At 38.8% G+C, this 15,590-nt stretch overlaps 1 pseudogene across 1 annotated transcript; it reads right to left on the reverse strand.

The window, feature by feature from the left end:
- Positions 1-1,372: 1,372 nt before the first annotated feature.
- LOC308429894 (low molecular weight phosphotyrosine protein phosphatase-like) lies at positions 1,373-1,736 on the reverse strand (annotated as a pseudogene). The gene has a single exon. The product of its transcript is annotated as a low molecular weight phosphotyrosine protein phosphatase-like (transcript).
- Between the last annotated feature and the right edge of the window lie 13,854 nt (positions 1,737-15,590).

Below are 15,590 nucleotides of genomic sequence, written 5' to 3' on the forward strand. Positions count from 1 at the left end.
TGATAGGACTTTGATGAACAATAGTCTGGGAGGGTTTGAGGGGGGCAAGAAAGTTAACTGTGTAAGAGAAAAGACCATTCTATGTGGCATGGGCAAAGTGGAACAGGAAACAGAGTTTCTTAAAAGAACAAGCAAGAGGAGGCAGCATATATGAGACAAGAAAAATAGAGCAGCCTAAACACCAGAGCTTTCATTTAATTCAAATTACAATATCAGTCATTATAAACAAAAAGGCAATAATTTCACGGAACCTCACATTCAAAGGCTCTCCCAGACCCTGAAAAGTTAGAGAACCCTCCCAAACGAAGTAGCTATTCAGACTCTAACACATCTTGGGGTCATGAAATCCATTCCTTACTAAGAACATTCCTGTTTTATAAAGCTCATAATTATTAGAATCTTAATTTTGGTAGTAGCCATCACTTATGTACCACATGGGGATATGTGGTGGCTGACACTAAAAACATAAGATGCCTGTCAGTCCTGAGACTGTTTAAAACAGCCATAAAACATCACAAGCATTTTCTTATGCAACCATATTCAACCTTCTGACAGTGTGAAAAGACATTGTCAACTACAAAGTAGACCCTCAAGAACTCAGTAATCAAAGTAACAACAACAAAAAAGAAATGGATTAAGAAGGCATTTTAAAGTCCTGTTTATTATTTTATATATGTGTGTGTGTATATGCGCACCAAGTGAGTTTCTGGTACATAGAGCGGTCAGAAGAAGGCACTGGATCTACCGGAACTGGAGAGGCAGGCAGTTCTGAAACACCATGTGATTGTATGCAGGAAACTCCTGGTCCAAGTGCTTTCAACTAGGCTATTTCTCCAGCACCCCAAAAACTCATAATGTTCTAAATTAATTGTGTGTCTGTGTTTGTGTGTGTGTGCATGTGTGTGTATGCGTGTATGTGTGCTTGCATGCATGCATGTTTGTGCTGAGCTTCAGTTATAACTATACTGGGGTACATACAGACAGGCTTTTACTATTTCCTTCTTTTTATCTTGACTGTATCAAAACCTAAATGCCTATCTATATATACATTTTTATTTCTTCTACTTGCTTTCTATGTGTTTCTTAACATGATAATATGATAATATCTGGATTGGTCATTCTTTTTTGTATTTTAGTTTTATTTGATAATGTCCCAGTTTAATTCACAATTTTTTCTGACATACATGCATCCATATAAATTTGAGGTCCCTTTTCTGAAACTGCACTAAAATTACTTATGCTTGCCTGTCACTGTGTAAAATGCTGATGAGCAAGCACTCACAAACACACCACTATTTAAGCACACTACTTTTCTTTAAAGCAAAGTGGCTCAAATAAGAACAAAGTTCCAGAAACTACATAAGGCCCTGCATCACCTAAGGCATTGCTGGCACACCACCTCGAAGTCAGAGTCGTTGCCATAACAGGGATCTTCAATGAGGAGCTGTTTCTGTGGATCATGGCTCCCAAATAGCTTAGTTCTAGCTTTGCAGTTTTTAACTTGATGGCTTTCTCTATTCAAATTTCTCAGATTGCTTTCCTCCATAAACAGTATATAATTGAATGTCAGGGGGTTTCCCCACTTCATAGGTGGAGGTCGCCGCACTGTCTGTCCTCCAATTATCTGAAACCTTTAAACCAGTGACTAATTTTCTGAACACTGCTTCTGCAATGGGTGACCGACAAATGTTATCGAGACACACAAACAGCACTGACTTGGACCCAGCCTCTGCCATGTTTCAGTGCTGACCGTGATGCCCTGAAACCACATAGGCTGGATTGGTCATTCTTTTCTCAGCAACTTTTTATCTCCATAATTCATGCTCTATTGTAAATAACAACATGAAATGCCAATTCTCCAACCAACAGAAAAAGCAAGTCTTTACATTTTCTTTTACATTTGTCACACAGTCACTTGAACCTGTCACCTTCACCAGCCTGTCTTTGAGCTTTTCTTGCTCTCTAGAAACTTTATATAAAAATATTAATATATAAAAATAGATCTGGGAATAATGGATTATAAAAGATATATTCAGAAGACAGCATACCTAAAAGACTGAAGCAAGAATATTGCTACATGTTTAAGGCCAGCTAAGACAACACAGTAAGACCTATTCTCAAAACAAAAACAAATAATAAATAAATATTAAGTAATAAATAAATAAATACAGGGGGAGGTTTTACTTAGCTTTATCCTCCAACCCCTTAAATCTGGTATTTCCTGGGAATATGTGTATTACAGATTTCTTGCCTTTTTTCCTAAACCATCTTGCCTGTTTTTTATGATTTTACTATCCAGCCTACCAGTGAGCAAATCACAGTTTGTTATTACGCAGAGAGCACATTCCTGGTTCCTTTAGCTTTCCTCTTGTGCATCTTCATCCCGCTCTCCTCCTGGGAGGTACTGAAGACAGGTTGTACTCACCTAACCTTCCCCCACTAGAATTCAGAATGCTCACCAGTCCCATGAACCCAGGCCTGAAATCTGGAGCCATCAGTTGGTTCGTGCTTTGCTCCTCCCACCCGCCTCCCATCAACCACAAATCTAGCAGATCCATCTGCTCTCCCCACCTGGACCTGTTCTGCACACACACCCTCCTCCATCCATACTTTATCTCTTCGTCCAAACTCCTCAGTGGTCTTCAAAGTTTTGCCAGCAATCTTTTGTATAACCTTCCAAATGTATACACTGAAGGACAATTAGAGACCACATTTTTCAAAAGCTTAAACTGTAGCACTTTTTAAAAAGCAGATTGCCTTTCGTTGTAAATTCAGCAGACTGCCCTTCAGACTCTGCCACCTGCTTTGTTTCTTTCCTTCTGTCCTGTCAATCTGTTTTGTATTGAGTGCACTAGGTTAGGGGACCCTCACCCATCCTTGGGTCTCTGCCATGCTCTGTGCTACAATAGGGGCTATTGTACACAATCCAATGCTATCTTCTCTGGTCTAAGGATCTCTGTCTGAATGTGGAGTCTTGTCCTCTGTCAAGGAGCATTAGTGGAAGATCAGAGAAGCTGTTCCTTCACCACAAATTCTACCTCAGACCTCATGCTTCTCTACTGGCTTCCTCCTTTCCTTCTCTGTCAACTCTCTCCAATATAAATAGATAGCCCAAGCCAACCTGGAATTCACAGAAATCCTCCTGTCTCGGCTTAATGCTGGAGTGAGTGATGCGGGTCACCATGTCTGACCTGATTGTTGAGTTTGACATTCTCAGCTAAGGGGCTAATTTACAGCTTCCAAGTCTTTTTTCCATGGTTATTTTAATTACACTAATTTGCTGGATACAAAGAAGTAATTCAATAAATCTGTGAGTGGGAAATGATCAAATCAAAGCCGTTATTTAAAACCCCAAGTGTTTTAAAGATATTTGGTTAACATAACTTTGTTTATTCATGGGACACAGTGAGATATGTCAATATTTGTATACTAGATTTGCACATTAATGGATTTCCCTCTGTGAAGTCACATGTTCTATTACAATTTCTTTATCTTCAACTCATTCATCTCCTCTTACATGAATGCAACCTCATCATTTTAATACATATCAAAAATATTATATTTGGTATCTAGCATATTAAATATCCTATATTATACATTACTTTTATTTTCTTTATAATTTATGACAATTAATATTTTGTTTAATATAATGTATAATAAATATATTTAAATATAAAATATATTTTAAAATAAACATATATTAACAAGACCGAAAGGGTCCAGGTTAATTTACTCTGTTGGCCTTCCTGTGGAGTTTCTATCCTCTTCAGGTTTCTTGATCCTTCCTACAACTCTACCACAAGACACCTGAGTTCTGTCTAATGTTTGGCTGTGGGGCTCTGGATCTGTCTCAGTTAGCTACTGGGTGGCACCTCTCAGAGGACAGCTATGCAGGGCTCCTTTCTGCAAGCATAGCAGAGTATCATTAATAATGTCAGAAATTGGCTCTTGCCCATGGGATGGGTCTCAAGTTGGGCCATTCACTGGTTGGACATTTCCTCAGTATCTGCTCCATCCCTACACTTCTTATAGGCAGGACAAATATTAGGCAGAAGGTTTTGTGGGTGAGGTGGTGTACTTATTCCTCCACAGGAGTCTTGTCTGGCTACAGGAGGTGATTGCTGCAGGTTTCATGTCTTCACTGCTAGGATTCCTAGCTAGAATAACCTCCATAGACTCCCCAGGATCCTCTCTGATCCCAGGTCTCTGGCATGTCCCCCACACAGCAGCCAATTTCTGTTCACACTCTCAGCCATCTTTCTGCACACCTGATCCTCACCCTCTAACCGATTCCCCTCTCCCACCCAGTTCCTTCCCCCTATCTGCCTCAGATGACTGTTTTAATTCCCCTACTGAGTGAGATTCAAGTGTCCTTCCATGGGCACTCCTTCTTACTTAGTTTCTTTGTGTCTGTGGATTGTACCATGGGTATTCTGTAAGTTATGGCTAATACCCACTTATAACTGAGTATATACCATGCATGTAGTTTTGGGTCTGGGTTACTTCACTAGTTCCACGCATTTGCCTAAAATTTTCATAATGTTCTTGTTCTTAATATCTGAGTAGCATTCCATTGTGTAAATAAACTACATTTTCTTTACATATTCTTTAATTCAGGAACATCTGGCTCATTTCCAGTTTCTGGCTATTACCAGCTCACATGGACACAGAGGAGCATATGTTCTCGTGGTATGGTAGAACATCTTTTGGATATATGTCTAGGAGTGGTATAATTGTGTCTTAAGGTAAAACTATTCCCAGTCTTCTGAAGAACCATTTCCAGCACGGCTGTGCCAGTTTGCAATCTCACCAGCAATGAAAGAGTACACCTTCCCCTTTCTCCACATAATTTTCAGAATGTGCTATTACTCGAGATTTTTAACTTAGCCATTCTAATGGGTGTAATGTGGATTCCCAGAGTCATTTTGATTTGCATTTTCCTGATGACTAAGGACTTTAAATTTTTCTTTAAGTGTTTCTTGACCATTAGAGATTCCTCTATCGAGAATTCCCAGGTTAGCTGTATACTCCATTTTTATTGGGTTATTTGGTTTTTTTTTGTTTTTTTTTTTTTTTTTGGAGTCTTGAGTTCTTTGTAAACTTTGAATATATCTGTTGGATGTAGGGCAGTAAAGATCTTCCCCCAACCTTTACTCTGCTCTTTTGTCCTTTTGGTGGTGTCATTTACCTCCCAGAAACTTCTCGGTTTCATGAGACTCCACGTATTAATTGTTGATCTTGGTACCTGGACTATTGGTGTTCTGTTCAGGAAGTTGTCTCCTGTACCAATGAGTTCGGGACTATTTCCCACTTTCTCTTTTATTATATTGCATTATTCAGCTTTATGTAGATGTCTTTGACAAATTTGGACTTGAGTTTTGTGCAGCGTGATGAATATGGATCTATTTGCATCCTTCTACATGCAGAAATCCCATTAGACCAGCATCATTTGTTGAAGTTTCTTTTTTTCCATTGTACAATTTTGGTTTCCTTGTCAAATAGCAAGTATGCATAGGTTTATGGTCTTATTTCTGTGTCTTCAATTTGATTCCGTTGATCAATCTGTCTGTTTCTGTATCAACACCAAGCACTTTTTATTCCCATTGCTCTGTAATACAGCATGAAATCAGGGATGGTGATGAGAAGTTCTTTTCTTGAACAGAATTGTTTTAGCTCTCTTGTGTCTTTTGTTTTCCATATAAAGTTGAGAATTGTTCTTTCAAGAACTCGAAAGAATTATGTTGGGATTTTGACGGGAATTGCATTGACTCTGTAGATTGCTTTTGGTAAAATGGAGATTTTTACAATGTTAATCCTGCCTATCAATGAGCATGGGAGATCTTTCTGTCCTCTTATATCTCTTTCAATTTCTTTCTTCAGAGACTTGAAGTTCTTGTCATACATGGATTTCACTTGCCTGGCTAGAGGTACACCATAATATTGTATATATATTTTGGTTGTTGTGAAGAATGTTGTTTCTCTGATTTCTTTCTTAGCCCATTTATCATTTGTATAACAGAAGGCTACTGATTTTTTTAGTTAACTTTGTATCTAGTGACTTTTCTGAAGAAAACATTCTTCATTTTTAGTTTTATAAAAAGAAGCAAACCCTCTGTGGTTGGTCTCTTATCATTCTGGCTATTTTTTTTCTCTGTTTCATTTTAAACTCTTTCTTTTATCTGTCTCTAAACTCAAAAACTTGTTAAAATGTTTGTACAACTCAGCTTTTCATTGCTGTAAGTCATGGCTGAGATTAAGTCAATTTATTAAAATGCAAGGTTTTGTATGGGCTCACGCCATAGGTACTTCATCCCATTGTCTTTGCTATAGGGTATGGTAACACTGCATATCACAGAAGGCGTATATGGCACAGGAAACTGCTCACACTGGGGCACCCAGTAATCAAACAGCAAACGAGGAAGAACCAGGACCCCAGTGTTCCCTTCTAGGTCAGCCAATTATAATTAGAACTTCCAACGAGATACTTAACCTAATGGTTCCATAGCAGCCCCCAAGCACAGCAGTGTGATACGGCACCCTGTCATCTCTCAGACACTTTTCTTTCCTTAGAAAACCATGCCTATAGTTATGCCAGGAAACTATACAATGAACACATCACATGGGAAGAATGAAATGTAGGATTCCCGAAGGATATTGTTCAACTATAGAGAGGAAAGGAACCAAAGCTACAGTATCAATGAACTCTGACAGCACTCCAGCAAGACACAGCCGTATCATTAAATGACACGAAAGGCAGTCTGTATGATCCGATGTATATAAAATGCTCAGAACATACAAGTTTTCTGGGAACAGCAAATTCTGGGGCTTTGGAGTAGAAAGTAAGAGCAAGTATTATAGAAAGGATTTCTTTGCAAATATATTCTAAAACTAATGATGACGTCCATAGGAATGTATTGAATTTGTGTATTTTAAATGACTTAATTGTATGTTTCCTGAACTATGATTAATTGTAGCAGCAACAACAAAAAGGCAATTTACAATGTACAGTCAAATTTTATCTTCAATTTAATCTGTCTCCTAACAGATCTCTGTCATGCATAGCACTGGAAATTCTCCCCACTCCCTCCCTCCTTCTCTCTCTTTCTCTCTCTCTCCCCCCCTCTCTCTCTCACACACACACACATACACACACATACACACACACACAGACACACACACACACACACACACACACACACACACACACACACACACACTTTCCGCATGACACCTTCTCTAACCAAATCTGATCTAGTACAGTGTCTCTCAGTAGATACTAACACATTTTTCACTGGCTTAAATCTAATGATCGTATTTAAAATCACCTGTTTCTCTTTTGTTAGCAAACCCAAGTGAACTGGTGTTTGTTTTTTTCCAGAAATCTCAGATGAAAACAGTAAGACTGAGATTCTATTGTCTTAGTGTAAGAGCTTTCTGCCTCACTGTCCACAACACATTGCCTAACTCAGTTCAAAGCTTTGCTTCGAACTATAATGTGGGAATACAGCATGCCTCTTCTGTCCTCTCTGTCTTAGCTTAGAAATACATGAAAGATTTAAATACCATAGCCTTTGCAGGGCCAATTAGCACCTTCAGGACTAGAGACTTCTGCTTGTCTCTCCTTGAGTAATCACATTGTATTTCTATATCTCTGGTTAAATCTTGCACCATGCAGAAACTGATCTTGCCTTTCTTTCTCCCTGACTTGATTAATTATATGTTCTTATGACCTTTCTCCATTCTCATTCCTATCTTATTATAATATGTGTGTGTGCGTGTGTGTGTGTGTGTGTGTGTGTGTGTGTGTGTGTGCAGGTGCACACATGTCATGGCACATGAGTAGAAGTAACAGTGATAATCCTTGCCTTTTACCTTCTATGAAATAAATTCCATGGTTACTCACTGTTATGTATGCCATGGTACCTGTACAGTGCAAGGTGTTCTCCCATCTCAGCCCTCCATCTTGCTGAGGAGTACTGGGATTCCAGTCCCATGTAGCTCTAAATGGCTTATGGTGATCTGCATTCAGGCCTTCTCTTCCCATGAGCAGTATTGTACTTACTGAGTCATCCTCCCAGCCCCATCCATGGCTCCTTTCAGTGAGGATTATATTTGCTGCCTGTTAGCTCTCTCTTGTATAGCACATTTCTTCCTTTTGGTACTATGAGTTATTATTTTTATCATTTTTTATTATCCTAAAAGCTCAGCAGGGTACTTGAAGTAGAATTGTATATTGTTAATACACATCTTAAATTGAGAGCTTCTTAGAGAAAGTTCTTGTTTTACTTATGGAAATTTTAGTGCTACCTTTTGAACCCCACCCCAGGAAGAGTCTAACAGACTAAGGGTAGAGGGGTTGGAACTCCCCAGGAACAGACTGTTATAGTGAGGGTTTCAAGGTTGAATAGCTTAGACTTGTGTTTGGCTAAATAGAACACACAGTAGAAACTCATATAGATGCAGAAAGGTAATTTGGAAAGTGCAACTATGACTGGAAGAGATCAGGAGGTATCAGGTAGGGAGAAGAAAAAGATGAATTAGGTAAAAGTAAGAAATTAAGTGCAAGAACATGTAATAAAAAGATTTTATGAAGCTTTGCCCTGTGGTGTCCAAAATAAATATGTTTCCTGCTCCCTCATTAAACTTTCAGTAACATTCAATTAACTTCCTAATGAGCAGTAGAACTGTAACTGGACTAGGCTGAAAGAGAATGAATCAAGTTGCCGAGTTCCTCTTCCAGGTGGATGTTGGATGAGATCAACACAGTTGTGACTGTGACTCAAACACAGCCAAGAAAAAGACTCATAGTAACCATCGCTCACTTGGTTCTTCTGCAGATGCTAGACAATGACTTACATATCTTTTTGGTTTTCCAACTCTCTTATATAAATAGATAGATAGATAGATAGATAGATAGATAGATAGATAGATAGATAATAGATAGATAGATAGATAGATAGATGATAGATAGATAGATAGATACATATATACATACATAAATACATACATACATACATACATACATACATATATACATACATAAATACATACATACATACATACATACATACATACATACCACAACTGAAGAATTTCAAACAGAGCAGCTTGACTCCCTAAGTAATGAATGGTTTCACTCCCAATACTGAGAGGACATGTCCAAAAACTAAAGGCTGTTTAACTTACATTCTTTCTCATTGTTTGTTTCCATCTCTACAGCGTGAATAATTAAAATTATAAGTTTGTAAGGTTGGTATGGTGATCCTATGTATTCAAATGCTAAATTCTTGACCTCAATATCTCATGGCTCCTCCCAGGAAATCATCCTGTACACCAAGTGACACTATGTAACCTTGTTCCTCAAGTTAATTTGTCAAAAAGCCTGTGATTGCGCATGGGATAGAGGTAGGCTGTTTTTGAGCTAACCTGGCTGATAGTCACATGTAGGGACAAGAGGGAGAAAGGAGGCAGAGTTGAGAGGGCCATCATGAGAGAAGATGGACCATGAGCACATGGCCAGGAGAAACAACAAATAACAAAGACATATGGCTGGGGTGTAAGTTAGAATAGCTCCAGAACCTGTCCAATATACTCTTATAGCTTATAAATAAAATACCAGGATTGTGTGTCTTTTACACAGCATGCTAGAATGCATAATTCATCTTGCAAGATAGAACCTCAGGGGAGCAGTGCAACAGGACAAATGGACCAGTGTGTTTTACTAAAATCCTTATGCAAGTTAGACTCAAACTTAATGAATTCATTAACTCATAAATGCACTAACTCTAGTGACAGTGATCGGAAGGTAGAATTACAATACTGTTTTGTAGCACTCACGGTGCCTTTTTAAACAGGAAGTCCTAGAGAATCCTTCTTTTCAACATAACAATGCAATTTCCATTGCTCTTGGTTGCCTGACAGTACTTGAAAATACAACCTTATAGCTGAAGATACAACAGTGTTACTAAAGACAGCAAACACTTTTACACCCAGGATTTGAAAAAGAGAAACTAAAATTTACCTGAAAACCCCTTCCCTGATGACTAGATGTCATAATGCTTGAAGGTGCTTGTACTGGCTGGCTTTATGTGTCAACGTGACAGAAGCTGGAATTATCACAGAGAAAGGAGCCTCCCTTGAGGAAATGCCTCCATGACATCCAGCTGTAAGGCATTTTCTAATAAGTGATCAAGGGTAGGAGGGCCCATTTTGGGTGGTCCCACCCATGGGCTGGTACTCTTGGGTTAATAGTCCTACCTAGCTAGAATGCCTACAAACCTTAACAACCTACAAACCTAGCAATATATCCCAGAAGATTCAATAGTGAGACTTACATCTTGATAATCAACAGCTGTCTGATTGGACTTAAAGCCAATTCAAAGAAAGAAATTCATGGTTGGAAGGGGAATGGAGCTCAGAGGAAACCCTACCATTGTTACTTTCCTGAACCAGTATAATTTTTAACTGCATTCTTAATACTTATGGCTACACATAAATCAGCAAAGAAGCTTCTTTTTGGAGCAGACCATTATAGAAATAAACAATTACCCAAAATGCAAAGAGCATCACACTGTGAGGTATCCAGCCCCAACTGACACATTTCTAATGCAGACCCAACACCTAAGGCTCAAAGAATATCAAGGAAGAGTGGGTAGAAAGATTGTTATAACCCAGAGTAGTTTTCATCCACTGTGACATAGGGAATACTCTACATATGACAGGAAAGCTGTACTCATGAAAGTTCAACAATCTGGTTCCCGAATAAGTCCCAAATAATGACAGCACCAGTTGATGTACCAACTCAGCCATGTTTCCTTTGAAACACTCAGGGCCCTATCCTTAGATGAAGAAGAGGTCTGGGCAATTAATGGCTTAGTTCCCTGAGAGAGTACACAATCCCAAGTGGTCAGCCCTAAGTGCTTACACCTGAGCAACATAAAATGGACTCAGCAGGTTTAATATGTGTGAGTGAGTGAGTGTGTGTGTGTGTGTGTGTGTGTGTGTGTGTGTGACTTTGTGTGTGTAATAATAATGATTATGAAATATAATCATGAACATGAATGTTAGAGGTAGAAAATGGCATGGTAAAAAATAGGCAGAAGAAAAGGAGTAAAAATTATGTAAACATAGTATGTGTGTATGACATTAAATATGAGTTAATCTCTATATCTTACCAAAACAACTAAGTGCAGTGGCAGGAGACAGAAGGTATCAGCCTCACTCTGAGCAGCTGAGAACAAGTGCGGGTCACGAGGCAGGTCTAACTTTGGCATCACACCTTACAGATGTCACAGGTCACACACAAGCTGGCCATGACTGGACAATCTTCAAATCAAAGAACAATTGTGGTCAGGTACAGAGGGATCCAAATACTACCAAGCCATGAAATAATGTTCTGAGCATAGCTGAAGGACCCAAAGCTACAACGTCACTATTATGTTTTACCGTGTTACAGTTTTACATATTTTACACTAAAGATGGTGCATTTTATAGTCAGCAGTGGCGGGACACACATATCATCCCAGAATTTGGGAGTAGAGGCAAGAAGATAAAGAGTTCAAGCTCATCCAAATCCACTGGGAGAACCTGAGGCCAGCCTGAGCCAAAGAAGACTCTGTTTCAAAAGCAAAAACTAATAGTGGAATTCTGTTTCAAAATAAAAAAGCAAAAAGCTCCAAAGCATTTTTTTCACAGAGAAAGCTGTCTTATTTTTAGCTATATTTTTTTTACTGATTTTATTGGATATATTTTATTTCCATTTCAAGTATTGTCCTCTTTCCCAGATTCCCCTACTTCATCCCCCTCCACCTGCTTCTATGAGGGTGTTCACTCACCCACCTACCCCCTCCTGCCTCTCCGCTCAGACATTTCCCTACACTGGGGCATCCAGCCTTGATAGGACCAGGGCTTCTCCTCCTCCCACTGATGATGCCCAACAAGGACAGCCTCTGCTACAGTGTAGCTGGAGTCATGGGACCATACATGTGTGCTCTTGTTTTCTGTCTGGTTGGTTGGTATTCTTGTTCTTATGGAGTTGCAAACCCCTTCAACTTCTTCAATTCTTTTCCTAACTCCTCCATCAATGACACCATTCACAGTTCAATATTTGGCTGTGAGCATCCGCCTCTGTATTTGTCAGGCTCTGGCAGAGTCTCTCCAGAGAGAGCTATATCAGGCTCCTGTCAGCATGCACTTCTTGGCATCAGCAATATTGACTGAGTTTGGTGACTGTATATGGTATGGATCCCCAGGTGGGGCAGTCTCTGGATGGCCCTTTCTTCAGTCTCTGCTGTAAACATAGTCTCAATATTTTCTCCTGAGAATATTTTTGTTCCCCTTTCTAAGAAGGACTAAAGCATCCACACTTGGGTTTAGCCTTCCTTCATCTTGAGCTTTATGTAGTCTGTGAATTGTATCTTGGATATTCTGAGCTTTTGGACTAATATCCACTTATCAGTGAGTGCATACCATTAGTGGGTTTTTTGTGATTGGGTTACTTCATTCAGGATATTTTCTAGATCTATGCACTTGCTTAAAAATTTCATGAAGTCATTGTTTTTAATAGCTGAGTAGTACTCCATTGTGTAAATGTAGCACATTTTCTGTATCCATTCCTTTGTTGAAGGACATCTGGATTCTTTCCAGCTTCTGGCTATTATAAATAAGGCTTCTATGAACATAGTGGAGCATGTGCCCCTGTTGTATGTTAGAGTATTTTTTGTGTATATGCCCAGGAGTGGTATAGTACTATGTCCAATTTTCTGAGAAACTGCCAGCCTAATTTCCAGAGCAATTTTACCAGCATGCAATCACACCAACAATGGAGGAGTGTTCCTCTTTCTCTCTATCCTTGCCAGCATCTGCTGAGTTTTTGATCTTAGCCATTCTGACTGGTGTGATGTGGAATTTCGGGGCAGTGGTTGACTTGCATTTATCTGGTGACTAAGGATGTTGAACATTTCTTTAGGTGCTTCTCAGCCATTTGATATCTCTCAGTTGAGAATTCTTTATTTAGCTCTGTAGCCCATTTTTTAAATGGGTTATTTGATTCTCTGGAGTCTAACTTTTTGAGTTCTTTGTATATATTGGATATAAGCCCTCTATCTGATATAGAATTGGCAAAGATCTTTTCCCATTCTGTTGGTTGCCATTTTGTCTTAATGACAGTGTCCTTTGCCTTGTGGAATCTTTGCAATTTTATAAGGTCTCATTTGTCAATTCTTGATCTTAGAACATTAACCATTGTTGTTCTGTCCAGGAAATTGTTCCCCAGTGCCCATGTGTTCAAGGCTGTTCCCCACTTTCTCTTCTATTAGTTTCAGTGCACAAGGTTTTATGTGAAGGTCCGTGATCCACTTGGACTTGTACAAAAAGATAATATTGAATCTATTTGCATGCTTTTACCTGCTGACCCCCACTTGGACCAGCACTATTTGTTGAAAATGCTATCATTTTTCCACTGGATGGTATTAGGTCCTTTGTCAAAGATCAAGTGATCATAGGTGTGTGGGTTCATATCTAGGTATTCAATTCTATTCCACTGATCTTTCTTCCTGTCTCTATACCAATATCATGCAGTTCTTATGATTGTTGCTCTGTAACACAGCCTGAGGTCAGAGATGGTAATTTCCCCAGAAGTTCTTTTATTCTTGAGAATAGTTTTCGATATCCTGGTTTTATATTATTCCAAATGAATTTGCAAATTGCTTTTTCTAACTCTATAATGAATTGAGTTGAAATTTTGATTGGGATTGCATTGAATCTGTAGATTGCTTTTGGCAAGATAGCCATTTTTTACGATGTTGATCTTTCCAATCCATGAGAAGGGGAGATCTTTCCATCTTCTAAGATCTTCAATTTCTTCCTTCAGAGACTTGAAATTCTTGTCATGCTGATCTTTCACTTGCTTGGTTAGAGTCAAACCAAAGTATTTTATATGTGGGACTATTGTGAAGAGTGTCATTTCCCTAATTTCTTTCTCAGCCAGTTTTTTCATTGAGTAGAGGAAAGGAAGCTGTATTTAAATCTTAAAAGCAAGTTAAAGGTTGAGGATGTAGTTTGCTTGGGAGTGCTCATACCTTGTATGAAGACCTCTTGACTCAATATCAAGCACTACAAGAAATGAGTGTGCTAGCACATACCTGTAATCCCAATCCGGAGAATCTGGACCAGAGGATCAGAAGTTCAAGGTCAAGCTCACCTACATAAGGTAAAGTGTTTCTGGACAGCCTGTGCTATGTGAGACACCTCACTACCACCTACCCCCAAAAAAACTGAAAGTTAAAACTAAAACAACAACAACAAAAAAACTGAATTAAACCAGAATTTCTGGTGTAGGTAACAAAATGGTGCTTTTTCTTACAGAAACATAGTATCAATTATTCGGATTACCACAGAATGGAAACAAGAAAAAATGATTCTCAAACTATTATCATTTGATTAACATGCAGCTGTACAATGAAAACAAAAGAAAACAAACTATAAAGCTTTTATTATAGCATACCAAAGAAAAATAATTAAAAGCCCCACTTTTTCACACCATTATCTCTAAATACATAGCAGTGAGTTCGCTTATTGGGCTTTGGTTTTTAAAATAAGTTTCTTAAGACAGGAAGAAAGGAAATGAGCTGGTTCATGAAATTTTTTAAGTGTATTCTTAACCACAGAACCTATCTGCTCAAAAAAAAACATTTTGTATCAGAAAGACAACGTCTGCACAGAGTCACATGACCTAAGGGAGAGGATGCTTACCAGAAAAACATAGCAAATGGCTCAAGAGTGTTTGACAAAACAGCAACCACGTACTTAAAATCTCCAAGTGTTTGCATTCTTAATGTGAGAAAAAGATTTCCTATCATCCAAAAAGAAATGTGTCTACTCCATTCCAAACAGCTAAGTTACATTCCTGCTTTCACACCCAATTAATTGTGCCTCTGCAGAGACAAACCATGCATTTCACCTTTCCTCTAGCGCTATTGTGTCTTCCGGGTTGGTAAAGATTCCCACCAGGACGGATCGCAGAGCTTTCAACTCCATTCAAATAAAAATGGCATGAAAATGTATAGTTCTTGACACAGCAAATGTTCTCTGGTTATCACCCATCCAAAGAGACCCGAACCAGAACTGTTTAAAGGAACAGCCGTTACTCTGGGATGAAGCTGAGTGGCAGTTGATATAAATAGCTCTGTAATCTACATATCCTTCCTGCACAGTTCAAAAAATAAAGAAATGAACAAGGAAGGAATCCATGTTGTTTGGTTGGCTTTTGTGACACACTAAAGGCTTGTGGCCAGCTAGAGTTAGATCTGCTATCTGAAACAGGACTTTCTATTCCAAATCCATTAGTAGGAAAATCCTCAGTCAAATAATTGAAACCACAGTTCAGACTTTTGATTAAGAACAAAGCCATCAGGTGAGTCCATCTCCGCATCACAGATTCCTGCATCACGTCCCATTAGGGGGAGTGTTCCAAAAGAGCCAGGCAACTAACTCTATGCAAATAAAGGCAGTGCTTAGTGGGATAAAGTAAAAGAGAGATAACAGGCTGAGTAGATAAAAATAAAGGCTTATTGGAAAATAAGGGAGAAAAA

Source organism: Micromys minutus (genome assembly GCF_963924665.1).
Source record: "Micromys minutus genome assembly, chromosome: 14".
In the NCBI taxonomy this organism is placed as follows: domain Eukaryota; kingdom Metazoa; phylum Chordata; class Mammalia; order Rodentia; family Muridae; genus Micromys; species Micromys minutus.